The sequence below is a fragment of the Sus scrofa genome, chromosome 13 (assembly GCF_000003025.6).
Source record: "Sus scrofa isolate TJ Tabasco breed Duroc chromosome 13, Sscrofa11.1, whole genome shotgun sequence".
In the NCBI taxonomy this organism is placed as follows: Eukaryota; Metazoa; Chordata; class Mammalia; order Artiodactyla; family Suidae; genus Sus; species Sus scrofa.
Genome location: NC_010455.5, coordinates 26,594,462 through 26,608,944, shown reverse-complemented (window position 1 = coordinate 26,608,944; position 14,483 = coordinate 26,594,462). Strand labels below are relative to the sequence as shown.

The 14,483-nt window shown below is 46.5% G+C and overlaps 1 long non-coding RNA gene across 5 annotated transcripts in view; it reads right to left on the bottom strand.

Moving 5' to 3' along the window:
- Positions 1,459–14,483, bottom strand: part of LOC110256581 — a 41,680-nt gene continuing 28,655 nt past the window's right edge. For 4 of the 5 annotated variants that reach the window (XR_002338247.1, XR_002338246.1, XR_002338248.1 and 1 more), the window contains one exon: positions 1,459–4,930. This is a non-coding gene — a long non-coding RNA (uncharacterized LOC110256581). The remainder of the gene's footprint in view (positions 4,931–14,483) is intronic. The other variant, XR_002338250.1, reaches the window with a different exon arrangement.

The window sequence follows — 14,483 nt, the reverse complement described above, 5'->3', positions numbered from 1 at the left end:
TGTTTTGTTCCATCTCTGCACAGTCGTTTGGACTTACGGCCCTTTTGGGCTTTCCTAGCTGTGATCATCTCATACTATCATTTATGACTTGCACCCACTGTCTTCTTCTTCTTACACCTGATTTCAGGTAACCATGCGCCTGGCTCATCTTCCAGCTCCAGCGGACCAAAGGGGATGTAGGATGCAGTAAAAAGAAATCCTTGACGGTCTTGAATCCAAACATCACCGATCCTTGGCCCACCATGGTTAACCATCATGTATACAAGTCTATGTTAAGGCAAATGTAGGGATATGAACTTCTCAGGAATTGAAATGTATACGCATTTATGGTTGATAGCTGGTTAAATTTATTTTTTAAAGTATAGTTGATTTACAATGTTCTGTCAATTTTAGGTATACAGCAAAGTGACCCAATCATACATATATATACACACATTCTTTTTCTTGTATTATCTTCCATCATGGTCCATCCCAAGACATGTTCCCTATGCTATACAGTGGGACCTCATTGTCAGCTGGTTAAATATTAAAGTATTTCCCTATCACTTGGTACTGCCATTGTCCCACTACCCTGACCATCTAGGCCTTTTCTCTGGATCTCCCTGGATCTTCCCCTAAACCTGCAGCTTCAGGGCAATGCCTGGCCAACCAGGGATGGTTGGGTTCCCTGATCAACATCTATTATGACTGGTCAATACCTGAGCCACATTAGTTGTTACATACCTCAAACATCAACCCTTTGCAAGTGAGCCACGGTCTTAAGAGATTTAAAAAATGAAGAAGAAAAAAGTCAGACAAGCGCAGCTGTGCCAGATACTCCCAGCCGTCAGCCTCATCTCTTCAAAGGCTGGCCCAGAGGTGTAAGGCTTGTTTGCAACAAGCAGATGATTTAGTAAATACTGCTTTTTGCCAAATCCCCTGAGGCCCTTGAATGTTGGGTGAAAATAAAGCTTAAGTTATTATTAGGCATGTGGTCTATGTAGGTCATTGCCAAGCGCTGGCAAAGAAAAGCAAAGAAAATGAGCTAACCCCAGCTAGAACATGGAAGAAAAATTGCAACCCTTTTCCAAATAGGAAACATGCCTACAATCTTCTTTGTCTCCAGAAGGACTTGGTTTCCTCACCTGTAAAACGAGGGTCGTATTAAGGACCCCCTTTACCAATGTCTCAGGATTTTGGACAAGAAATAGGTCTCTTTAGAAAAAAGTGGAGGAGTTCCCGTCATAGCTCAGTGGTTAATGAATCCAACTAGGAACCATGAGGTTGCAGGTTCGATCCCTGGCCTTGCTCAGTGGGTTAAGGATCCGGCGTTGCCGTGAGCTGTGGTGTAGGTCGCAGACGTGGCTTGGATCCCCCGTTGCTGTGTCTCTGGCGTAGGCCAATGGCTACAGCTCCAATTAGACCCCTAGTCTGGGAACCTCCATATGCCATGGGTGTGGCCCTAGAAAAGGCAAAAAGACAAAAAAAAAAAAAAAAAAGAAAAGAAAAGAAAAAGAAAAAAGTGAAGGAACCCACTGAGGAAGAGCTTGGGGAGATTCGGCTTCATCCTGTAGCTTTAGATCTTCCATCACTGCCACACTGCAGTGCTTGGCTTCTGTTTTACCTGGCAGCCCCAGCAAGGGAGCATGGCCATGAGTCGGGGCCGTCGGGGGCAGGAGCAGGAAACAGCTCCAGGAATTCAAGGTCTTGACTGAAGGAAACAGCAGATGTGTGCTTCCAGGTCTGCTTGGACACAGGCTTTTTTCCAGATGCTCACAGGAAGATGACTCGCATCAAGCTTTCAACCGTTTGGACAAAGTTCAGGATTGTTCTTCCTGAGCGATGAGGAACACACGCATTTCCCAAGCTTCCTGTTGGGCGGTGCTGTCCCCTCTTCATCAAGGCTCTCTGAGCTGGACACGCATCAGTGCAGGCAGGAGAGACAGCTGGAGGTGTCGGGGCCACATGTCTGGGTGAGGGAGGCGGGGTTGCAGGTGTCTCAGAGTATTGCTGGAACCTACCCTGGGGAGGAAGGGAAGGTAGGGCAGGCAAGGGGATGGTGTATCTGCCTGTGCTGATGTGACTTCTGACGGGAGCTTTCCAGGCTGAGTCATCCCTCCAGAACCTGGCAAAGAATGGGAAACCATTGGGAGAAAGAAGAACCACATTCAGGCCAAGCTGGCAGGAGTGGGCAGTATCTCGGGATTTCTGGGACAGTAACTAAGCCCTGAACATGCTCTCTTTTTTTTTTTAGACAAATTAAAACTCAGCTAATGTATGTATCCTCATGTTGTAAAGAACGTGTGAGTGAACCCTCATCTTTACTTTTATTTTTGGGCTAAATAAGCACTTGGAGCCCTTGTCCAGGGCCAGGCACTCTTCCAGAGTATGACAAATTTTAACTCATTTAGTCCCCAGGACAATCAGAGGTAGTATAATTATTCCCATTTTCCAGAGCAAGGAAACTGAGGCACGACAGAAAGGGGTGAGTGATCCTTCCCAGGCGAAGAGGCACCTGGGACTGGACTCCAGGTGGCCCGGCTTCCAAGTCCGTGCTTTCAACCCTTGAATTGATTTTTTTAATAGCCTTTATTTTTTTAGAACAGTTTCAGGTTTACAGAAAAATTTAAAAGATAGCACAGAGGGTTCCAATGCATCCCACAACCCATTTCCCCTGTAATAAACATCTTCCATTAAGATGGGATATTTGTTCCAATTAATGAACTAGGATCGATCACGATTATGAACCTAAGTCCCTCAGTTTATGTGGATTTCCTTCACTTATACTCAATGTCTTCTTCTGTTCCAGGATCCCATCCTTTTGTCTCCCCAGGCTCCTCTTGGCGGTGGCAGTCAGTTTCTCTGACTTGGTGTTTGATGACCTTGATGGTTTGGAGCAGTGCTGGTCAGGTGTTTGGGGAAGTGTCTGATGATTTTTGAATAATTAGCCTTGACTTTTGATGGTTATAGTAAGCTCTTGCAAGGCAGATGCCAACCTGACAGGGACATCTGCCATGATTTGGCAGAATGCCCCACCAGGTTTTCTCTTTCCTTGTTTTTTTCGTACATATTTGTTTCTCTTCAGAAGGAAAAGGAGACTCCTGTTTTGTAGCTGTGCCACATCATCTGATTCCAAGTAAGAAGAGTCTTCACACCCCAGACTCTCTTGCTGGGGTAAAGCTTTCGGTCTACACTAGTTCCCATCATCCAGGGTTGCAGGGCGCGCTCAGTCTCTTCAGCCCTCCAGCCAGGGCCTGTCCATCCCTGTTAAGACTTAGACTGTGGCATAGAGAATGTCAAGGGACAGTTGGTCAGTCAGGGGCTTGGTCCTGGGGGGATCGCTTCCTGTTCCACTTGCTTCCTGTCAGCCAGCACTTCCTCATGCCTTGTCACTCCTCGCTCACTCCAGAGCCACAGCTCATGCCCCATGCATGGCCAGCTGCCTCCCAGCTGCCAAGTCTTGGCTCGGTCTCTGCAGCTCTCCAAACCCGCCATCTCTGGGAGGCATCTCCTCATCGAGCCCTGCACAGCTGAAAGAGCCCCCCCACTCCCCACGCCCCTCAGGTGCTGTCCTGGCAGATGGCCCCTCCTTCCTAGGCAACAGACCACACCATCAGACAGGCCCTGACAGTCCAGGCTGGGGACACATCCACTTGATCCTCCCAGGGAGAACTCTGATCATAGAGATATTTACACGAGGGATGTGCTTGAGATATGGTCATGAGATGATAAAAATACACGCAACCTTTTAAAACCATGGCAACACAAGAGGCAGCAACACAGCAAGTGAGAGTGCATTTAAAATGTGGCAACAGGCTGCAGGTTTGGAAAGAAAATGTATTAGGAAAACAACCAGAGGGAATAGAGTCCTGCCTTCATTCTCACTGTGTCCCAGCTCAGAGCCTCACCAAGTTCCAAAGCCAACCCCCAATAAATGCTGGTTGTGTGAATGAAGGGATCCAGGGTAGGCGTTTCCCAGCGGCCTCCAAAAGGTCACAGCCCGGGCTTCCAACCTCTTCCCTCCCCACCTTTAGTCTGGACAGTCAGAGAGCTAACAGCTTCCCCACCCTCCTCATGCCAGGCTGAATTATTAGCCTCGATCCTGCTCACCTTCTGTGGCATCCACACCTTTTGCTGGTACCTTTGCAGATCCTCCCACAATCTGGGGAGGGAAACACTCCCCTGCCCCATGATTTGGGGCTCAGCTGGAGGATATGAGCAGATGTGACGCAGACAGTGGTTTAAAATGTGCGTGTGCGACTGGGTGTGTCCCCTTAAGGCCTCTCCCAGCACCCGGAGAACATGCCCCAGCGAGCTTGCCAGTCCCGGAAGGATGAGAGGCACGTGAAAGAGACCCGGCCCCAGACTGAGGCCTGGAACCCAACCCAGCTGATCCCAGCCAAGATCAGCCAAACCCCAGCTGAAATGTATGCGTGAGAAACAAATGCCCCTATGGTACGTTACCAAGTCACTGGCTACCAACAACAGCAGAAGGATACACGATTCCACCCTCCGACACTCCTGGAAACTGTGCAGGAGGAAGGTTCTTGGGAAGAGAAGCCTTCATATGAAATCTTGTCCCAGGAGGCCATTCCTTTCTTACATGAGTCTTGCTAGTGATGTCACAGCCACGGTGACTCACCTCTACCAGAAAGCCCTGGTGTGCTCGCAATGACAGTAATTAGCATTCACCTGGGGTTTTACAGGCAGGAGTTAGCTGCAGCATACAACCATCTTATGAGGTGGAGAGGCCCGGATGATCACATTCATTTTGCAAAGAGAAAATTAAGAACACAAGACGCGTTGGGTGACTCACCGGAACTGGACCAGAAGGCAGGCTGTCTGAAGGAAGAGTGACATAAGGAGCCCCTCCCACCCAGGGGGAAGGCACGGGCATGCACACACCTGCACCTTTTTGTAACCTTTTCACCATTAAGGGGATACACGCCAACTGTAGAGAAACAGGAAAATGCAGAAAGCATTAAAAAAAAATCCATTCTACCTAGTGATATTTTGACTTATCTCACTATTATTTTAAATGCATGTATACTTATGACGTATTTTTAGGTTACAAGTATACTGTATAAATAAGAACATTTCCCATGGCATTGAAAATTCTTTAACAGAGTAGTTTTTAATGCATAGTGTTAGTTCTATGACTTATTCTAATTTTTTGAAACATTCTCTTATTCTAAGAGTAGCATATTTCTAATTTTTTTGCCATTCAAAGCAATATCTTGGTGAACTCTTTGTGGGTACAGGAGATAATTTATGTGTTTAGTGCGTGGCACATGGTATGCACTTAATGAATGGTAGCTAGTATAAATCTTTGTCTAAATCCCTAATAATTTCTGAGAATCAACTTCCAGATGAACTTCTGGGTTAATGACAGTTTTTTTGGGGGGAGGGGTTGTTTGGTTTTTTATTTTTATTTTTTTACAGCTGCACCTGCAGCATATGGAAGTTTCCAGGCCAGGAGTTGAATCAGAGCTATAGCTGCTGCCCTACAGCACAGCCACAGCAACACCAGATCTGAGCCACGTCTGCAACCTACACCACAGCTCACGGCAACGCCAGATCCTTAACCCACTGAGTGAGGCCAGGGATGGAACCCATATCCTCAGAGACAACATCTGGTCCTTAAGCCACTGAGCCCCAAAGGGAACTCCAAATTTTAACATTTGAATAGTTTTTGATACATATTGTCAAACTGCTTCCCAGAAAGGCTGTCCTACTGCTACTGCCAATGATAGTGTTGTTAGTGCCCATCTCACAGCCTCCTCACTAACAGGAAGTATTTTCTTTAAGATAAAGCATTGCTAATTTGACAGATGAAAAATAATAGTTCACTGTCACATTTTTAATTTGTAGTGAGTCTCAAAATTCCCGCATAATTATTACTCATCGGGTTGGCTGTTCGATCCCTGGCCTTGCTCAATGGGTCAAGGATGCAGCATTGCCGTGAGCTGTGGTGTAGGTCGCAGATGCGGCTCGGATCTGATGTTGCTGTGGCTTGTGGAGTAGGCCAGCAGCTACAGCTCCGATTAGACCCCTGGCCTGGGAACCTCCATTTGCCACAGGTGTGGCCGTAAAAAGCAAAAAGCAAAATATACATTATTACTCATCAGAAACAGGATGACTAGGAGAAGGCAGCATTTGGGTTGGGCCTGGCCTAATAGTTTTGCCAGCAGTTTTGAATGAATGATCGGGGCAGGGGGCACTCTGCACAAGTAGAATTGCTAAGGACTGGAATTGTGGAGGCATTGACCATGTGGACAGGGATTTACTCCTGGTCCTTCCTTGATCAATTGAAAGTACTTTCAAACAGACAAAGTTGTGGGATAGAAATGAGGTTTGCAAGTGTCTTTTGGGGGATGGTACTGATTGCCAGGCTTTCAAACTGCCCCATCATCCAGCAAGAATGCTCATCAGGAAAAGGAGCCGGGAAGGCAGCTCCTGGTCAGGAAGTCGGGGTCTGGAGCTGCCAATGGTGGTTTCACATCTCCAGTCTCTCCTCTGCACCCCAAACACACACCTGTGCTTTTGGACTCCGAAGGCAATTCCATTTTCAGGGGGACACGAGAGCTGTGAGCTCCAGCTTTTCCATCTGACTGTGTCATGATATGACTCAGCCACTAGACGGGCTGAGCCGGATTAACCCCTTGCCCCACTGCAGTGTTTCTGTCCCTCCAGGCCTGACTGAGACATCCTCCTTCCTGCCTGAGGCGGGAGCCCCACCCCAGCCCAGAGCACTCATGTCGTACCTATTACCCTGCACTGTAATTCTTCATTCACAAACCATATGCCTCTCCACGAAACAAACGAAACAAACTACCTGAGGGTGGAGACCAGATTTTATTACCTTTGTATCTTCAGCAGCTAAGAGTGTGGGAATGAATGAATGAATCAATGAATGCTCCAGGAGTACCCAGAGAACACCAAAAAAATAAACTAGGGCCTCAGAAACTAGTTGGGAGAAATAGCCAGAGATCAGTGTATTAATAAGTTCCATGATGGAAGGTTGTTGGATGGAGAACCTATCACTTGGCTCTTAGGCTCTGTGGTTGGTTGAGTTTTTTGTTTGTTTGTTTGTTTTTGTCTTTTTGCCTTTTCTAGGGCTGCTCCTGCAGCATGCGGAGGTTCCCAGGCCAGGGGTCTAATCGGAGCTATAGACTCCGGCCTACGCCAGAGCCACAGCAATGTGGGATCCGAGCCACGTCTGCAACCTACACCACAGCTCATGGCAACGCCGGCTCCTTGTCCCACTGAGCGAGGCCAGGGATCGAACCCGCAACCTCATGGTTCCTAGTTGGATTCGTTAACCACTGTGCCACGATGCAAACTCCAGTTGACTGAGTTTTGAACAGAGTCTACATCCCACATGCCTGGGCCCTGAAGTTTTCTGGTTTTGCTCTGATTTGACTTCATACTGACAGCCACGTCTCAGCAAAAGCAGGATTTTCTTTTTTTTTTTTTTAAACCATCTACACAGCTTTCTTCCAAAGCAGTGGTTCTCAAACCTTACTGGGTAGTAGAAACATCCGGAGTGCTTGTTAAACTACACAAAGCTGAGTTTCTGGTTTGGCATTTCTAACAGGTTCCCACTTGAGGCTGCTACAGGGGCCACACTTGGAGAACCACCAGTCGAAATGTTTTCATCTGGGTCCTGGACAAGATGTGCGACTGCATTATCCCAAGTCTAAGGAACTGGGTGTATAAAATGTTTGGTCCCTGAGCCAGGGCTCAGCTCTGTCCATCCTTGTGATAGTTTAAGCTGTCTTTTCTTGGCATAGGCAGATGGGACCATCCCAGGTGGTGTTCAAAGGCCACCAGGGCCTAAAAATGACTAACCTCATCAGTTCCAGAGAAGCACATGAAGCTTCAGGAAATGACATTTCACATCCTGGGAAAACCAGAAGCTCTGGGAAAAGGAACCAACCTTTGCAGAGCAGGCAGCAGCCAGGTGCCTCACCTGTCCCTGTTCAGAGGCAAAGCTCTTCAAGAGGAGACACCTGATGCCACCTGTGAGGGTCTCTGTGCCCTCTCTACCCTACCCAGTCTGTGTCTGTGCCCACATCCTACTTCTTTGCTGATCCTGACAGGCAAAGGTGGGAACCTGGGCTGAGATCTGCTTTCTAGCAGCTTTCCCATCACCACTCAAAAGCCAAGCTCCTGACCACGGGCTCAGCCCGCCTGGTACTCCAACCGCATCTCCCTTCTCTATAATGTGTTGGGTCCACTCTGACCTGTTGGCCTCCCCACCTGCCCCCAGACATCAACCTTGTTCCTACCTTGAGGTTCAGCTGCTGCCCTGCTTGTGAAGCTACGGCCGCACGTGGGCCAGGAGACTGGCTGTTCAGGCATCCCTTCTCCACAAAGAGCTTCCTGTTCACCCTCCATAAAGCAGCCCCACCTCCCACCTGGTCCTTTGGTCCCTGTCTTCAGAGTACTTGTTGCCATCTGTCATCATGCCCAGAATGGAATCCCCATGAAGGCTGGAAACTTGTCTGCCTTTTCCAGCTATGTCCCCCGTACCTGAAACATGCCTGGCACATTGTGCTTGTTCAATAAGGATTTCAGGAATGAATATGTGGTTTCCACCAGGTAGGTACACCATGGAAGGCAGAACTGGGGTCTCCAATAGCAGAGCCCAGACCTGGGCTCTAAAATCCAGAATCTGGGAGTTCCCACTGTGGCTCAGTGGGTTAAGAACCCAAGTAGTATCCATGAGGATGCAGGTTCGATCCCTGGCTTCACTCGGTGGGTTAAGGATCCCGCACTGCCACAAGCTACAGCATAGGTCACAGATGTGGCTTGGATCTGGCGTGGCTGTGGCTGTGGTGTAGGCCAGTAGCTGCAGCTCCAATTTGACCCCTAGCCTGGGAACTTCCATATGCCACAGATGCAGCCAAAAGAAAAGTTTGGGGTCCACTTTCCAGCCATAGGAACAGTTGAGGGAAGATCTTAAAAAGCGATTTCAGTTGACTTCAGATAAGTGGCTCCACTGGAGAGATCTGAACCTCTCATGTGGCCTGCATGGAGTCCTCCATGGTTATCTGGCCTTCCATTTCTCACCTGGGTAGGGAATTAAAGGAGTAAAGTCCTTCTGGTGAAGCCCTTGCCAGATAACACTGGAGAAGAAAAATGCAGGATGACTAGTTCCACTTGAATTTCAGATCAGTGGCAAACAATGTTTTAATATAAGTGTATCCCACTAGATATTTGGGACATACTTATACCAAAAAAAAAATTATCATTTATCTCTGTGCCCTGTATTTTATCTGGCAAGGCCTGTTTTCATTGTCAAGTCTTAGGAATGGAAGGACAAGAAGGCTTGCATTTTTCCTGTTTTTCCCTACAAGTGAAAAAATTCTGCTATTAGTCTCCACTCACTCCAATCCCTTTTCCCTCCTTCCCAGCCAGTGGGTCATGGGCAACAGATGGACATGACCTTGAGTAACCCTGCCTGAGCTGCAGCTGAAATGCCGCCCACGCAGCCACTTCCCTTGGCATCAGCAGGGCACTTACCAAAGCATGGATGCCAGAAAAATGCTCAAGTCCTAAAACAAACCAGGGCAGGAATGTTTTATAGCTGTTTGATTCTTAGATAAAGGGCCTTGAAGACAGGGAACACTTCCCTAAATGCAGAGCAAAATTCCTGTGTCAGCTTATTTATTTTGGTATTGTTAAATGCCACTTTTATTACTAATTATACCTCGCACTCATGTTGTGCTTTTCATCCAGGGATCACTAGGTACTATGCTGACATTAAGTAGCACAGCCTTGTAGCCCCTGGCTGATGTCATTTTACAGAGAACGTCCCTGTGGTGGAAACATTGAACCTTCATGGAACAGACTTGGACAGACGTTCAGAAGAGCTGGGTCCAAACCTGAGCTGGGTGATGGACATGAGGTATATATTCCCCACCCAACCCTATTACACTGTTAGCCTCTCAAGTATGAATCAGTGCTACCTCCTCCTCCTTTTTTTTAATCCCCTGCATTTAACACAATGACAGGCATGGCAAGTACTCAATAAATGTTTGCTGAATGACCAAACGAGTGATGAACAAGGAAATGAACCTGGAAGTAAACCTCGGGTTCCTTCCATTGCTTTCTTTTCCTGTGTGTGGGGTGTGTGCAGTGGCCGTCCATCCTGTGTTGATATCCCTCATATTGTGTAGCATTTCTGAGCGGGAGGTCTTTCCTGTAGCACCCGCATCCATGTCAGAGGATGGCCCACAGGCCACTGGGACAGCTTTGACTGTGTTCATCATATGTCCTGCCCCTGCAACCCTTAGTCAATCACGGAGGGGTGAAGGGCTATAAACTCTCCAACTCCCTCATCGACTTAGGTGTCTCCCTCACTGTGCCCCTGAGGGACTGTGCTGACAGTACCCTCTCAGGATGTAGCCTGACATCATATCCTTGTTTGTCCTCCTTCCCTTCCCAGTTCTGCTTTCCCACCCCACGGAGCATTTAGAACACCCGGAACACTTCCTAATGAGTCACCTTCTCTAGATTCTTCTCTCAGGGCCTGCTTCTGGGAGCCCAGCTTGATCCTGGAGCATTTTGGCTCATCTTCGCCATGATGCTCACTCTTTTTCTTGAATGAGGAAGGCAAAAACAATGATAGCAACAATAGCAACCAATCTTACTACTGGATGAGGAGCAAGAGAAGATGAAGAACAGTAAGGACTTGACATCCTCGAGGGCTGGAATATAGAATTTCAGCTTGGAATTTTCTTGAGCAAAGACAATAAAACTATGGGTCACTGCAAAGTAGGCTTCGAAAAAAAATTTTTTTAATGGCCACACCAGCACCATATGAAGTTCCAGGTCAGGAATTGAATCAGAGCTGCAGCTGTGACCTATCCTGCATGGAAATGCCAGATCCGTTAACCAGACCCTTTAACCCACTGCACCAGGCCAGGGATCGAACCTGCACCTCCACATCAACCCAAGCTACTACAGTCAGATTCTTAACCCTCTGCACCACAATGGGAACTCTGAGCAAGCTTTAAATTCTTATGTACACAGGCATGCAGCCCTCCCTACAGGCCTCCCACCTGGGGGCTACCTTCAGATAAAGCCTTGCAGGAGCCAGAAGTCAAGACCAGTGCTTACTAAATTATCAAGGCAGCTGCCTGTGATGGGAAGTCCGGCAGGCCTGGATCAGAATGTTTCTTTGCCTCTTTCCATTTAAATCAAAAGAGAACGGTAGCAAAATGGTAGGGGTGAGGAGACTGAGTAAATGTGATTAGTCAGTGGACCTGTGTCCTCAAAAAGACATTTTTAAGAGTAATTTCTGCAGAAGATCTAAATAGACATTTCTCCACAAACACAGATGGCCAAAATACACATGAAAAGATGCTCAACATCACTAAATATTAGAGAAATGCAAATAAAAACTACAATGAGGTATCACCTCACACCAGTCATAATGGCCACCATCAAAAAAGTCTACCAACAGTAAATGCTAGAGAGGGTGTGGAGAAAAGGGAACCCTCCTACAATGTTGGTGAAAATGTAAGTTGGTACAACCACTATAGAGAACAATAGAGGTTCCTCAAAAGACTAAATATAGAACGACCATATGATCCAGCAATTCTACTCCTGGGCATCTATCCAGAGAAAACAATAATTCAAAAAGATACCTGCACTCCAATATTCATGGCAGCACCATTTACCATAGCTAAGACCCAGAAGCAAACTAAGTATCTATCAACAGAGGAATGGATAAAGAAGACATGGTACCTACATACAATGGAATATTACTCTGCCATAAAAAGAATGAAATGACACCATTTGCAGCAACATGGATGCAACTAGAGACTCTCATACTAGGTGAAGTCAGACCGAAAGATAAACATCATATAAGATCAATTATATGGGGCATCAAAAAAATTGATACAAATGAACTCATCTACAAAACAAAAAAAGTCTCACAGGCTTAGAAACAAACTCATGGTTACCAAAGCGGACAGGTGGGGAAAGGGAGGGGTAGGTTGGGGGTTTGGGATTGGCATATGCACACTATAGTATATGAAGTGGATGGTCAACAAGGACCTGCTGCATAGCACAGGGAACTCTCCCCCATATTCTGTGATAACCTATATGGGAAAAGATTCTAAAAAAGAATGGATGCGTGTACATGTATAACTGAATCACTTTGTTGTACAGCAGAAACTATCACAACCTTGTAAATCAACTATATGTCAATAAAACTTTAAAAGAAGACAAAGAATCATTTCTGCATCCCCTGGGTCTTTCTGGTCCTAAGCCTTGTCATCTCTAGAAATCAAGTTCAGATATTTGGAGAGGTTATTTCTCTTTCTATCCAAGTGTTTCAGGCAGACAGGATGGGATAGCATTTAATAACTTTCTTACTGTATATAGGGACAATGGCAGGTTAGGGGTCCCTGAGCTCCCTGAGATTTTTTTTTTTTTTGGTTTGTTATATATTAAAGGGCTCTGGTGATACTGCCATAACCTATTTCGGAGGAAAACATTTATTATTAACATTGGTTTAACACTTAACTTTCTAGGGTATTTGCAGATGACATAGTCATACATCTGCCTTTTTATAGTGCTTCACAGCAGAGCACAAGACCTTCTGGCTGACACCTCATACATCACCAAAATTAAGACCTCCAGGCAAGCAGAAGAAAGTAGGACGTGGGTGGGGGTGGGGACAGCAACTGGGGAAGACGCTAATGGTTCCCGAGTTAACTTTCCTTTCGAGAGGGACCATTTCCATTAAGGAGCAAATTACTCTTAACATTAAAACATCCTTGTTTCCATGGAAACCCAAAACAACTTGAAAGAAATGGTCCTCTGTGGCCATACTGCAAGTGATGCTTCTGACCTGACTGGTGGCTGATGGAGATTAGCTCAGGGATAGAGGTCAGCCATCCAGGGGCCATCCTCCAAGTGCTGGGCATTCAACACCCCAGCTCTCCTGTGTGAAAGCCAGAAAATATCTGGCAATCAGCAAGCCAGGATGAGAGCCAGCCCCCTATCTTTTAGAAACATAACTGTATCATGATAATGTCAGAATCTTTGCTGGAGACTTTAAATGATATTAACAGACAACCATGAACAAAAGAGGAAATTAGATTTTTAAAAAATTATTATTGAACTTCCTTTTAAGGTCCAGCCCTGTCTGACCTTTTGGGGTCTCTTTTGCCTTTTTGTAAGAAGATGAGCAAGAGATCATCACTGTATGGTTTCATATGCACTTACACCCACGAGCCCCCTTGTCTCTCTCAAACTGGCCAGATGTGGCAACCCAGGAGGGAATTATTTTCACTGCTCTTTAGGAGAGATGAGATCTGTCCAACTTTATCTGGGCCACAAAACCTACTTTGTAACAAAGGATCCTGACCTTTATGCTAAAAGGGAGCAACAACTATTGTCCCTAAGCCCTGGAACCAGCAGCATTTGTGAGGAGGAAAAAAAAAGAGAACCAAGGAAAGTAAATCCCCTGAGAAGTGAGTAAGAACCCTAAAATAGCCATTTACGGAATGCTCGCCTGACACAACAGAGGACCTTGCCTCTTTTCCACGGACACAGTGGGTGCTATTTGCTCTGGGCATCAGGAATGGCCTGCATGGAGCATGAATTGTAACACTGATCCATCTGCCGGGATCCTTCTCTTGTCAACTGTGTGACATTCACAACACTGTATGACATTTGTGTCATGAATCAAATACACGCCTGATGATCTCCAAACAATACGTCCAGAGAGAAATAAAGCACTGCGACCTAAAAAAAGGACCCAGGAAATGAAAGCGGGCTCTGCTTCATGCTGCTGCAGGTCAGTAAAATTCCCCTAAAGGCACTGGGCATCAGCAAAGATGGGAAAAAGCAGAGAAAGGCTTCCGCATTCTGGGGAAGTAAAAAACCAACAGTGGAAAGAAACTGCAATGGCTGCTATGAGAAGGCTGGAAACAGCGCTTTAAGTCATAGCTTCCCTTCACCGATGTCCCTCCTCCAAGTCCAGGCATCATCTGCAGGAGTCGCCATCCAGTTATGTTGTACACTCAGTCCCCCGTGTGGCGGGTTCCCCATCCCCAGATTCAAGGGAAGGAGAACCCATGGATACGGAGGACCCCAGTCTTACACCATTTTATAGAAGGGACTTGAGCATCCTTAGAGTTTGATGTCCTCGGGGGTCCTGGAACCAATCCTCGTGGATACTGAGGGTGGATTGCACTTTTTGGTTTTAATTCCTAAACAATGGGACATTCAAGTTTGTGTCTGTGGGAATGTTTATGGGAAAGACTGCAAACTGTGTATCAATGCACCGGATACAGAAGGCTTTTTTTTTTTTTTTTTTTTTTTTTTTTGTCTTTTTAGGGCTGCACCCACGGCAAATGGAAGTTCCCAGGCTAGGGGTCAAATTGGAGCTACAGCTGCCGGCCACAGCCACAGCAACACAGGATCCAAGCCATGTCTTCAACCTACACCACAGCTCATGGCAACTCCAGATCTTTAACCCA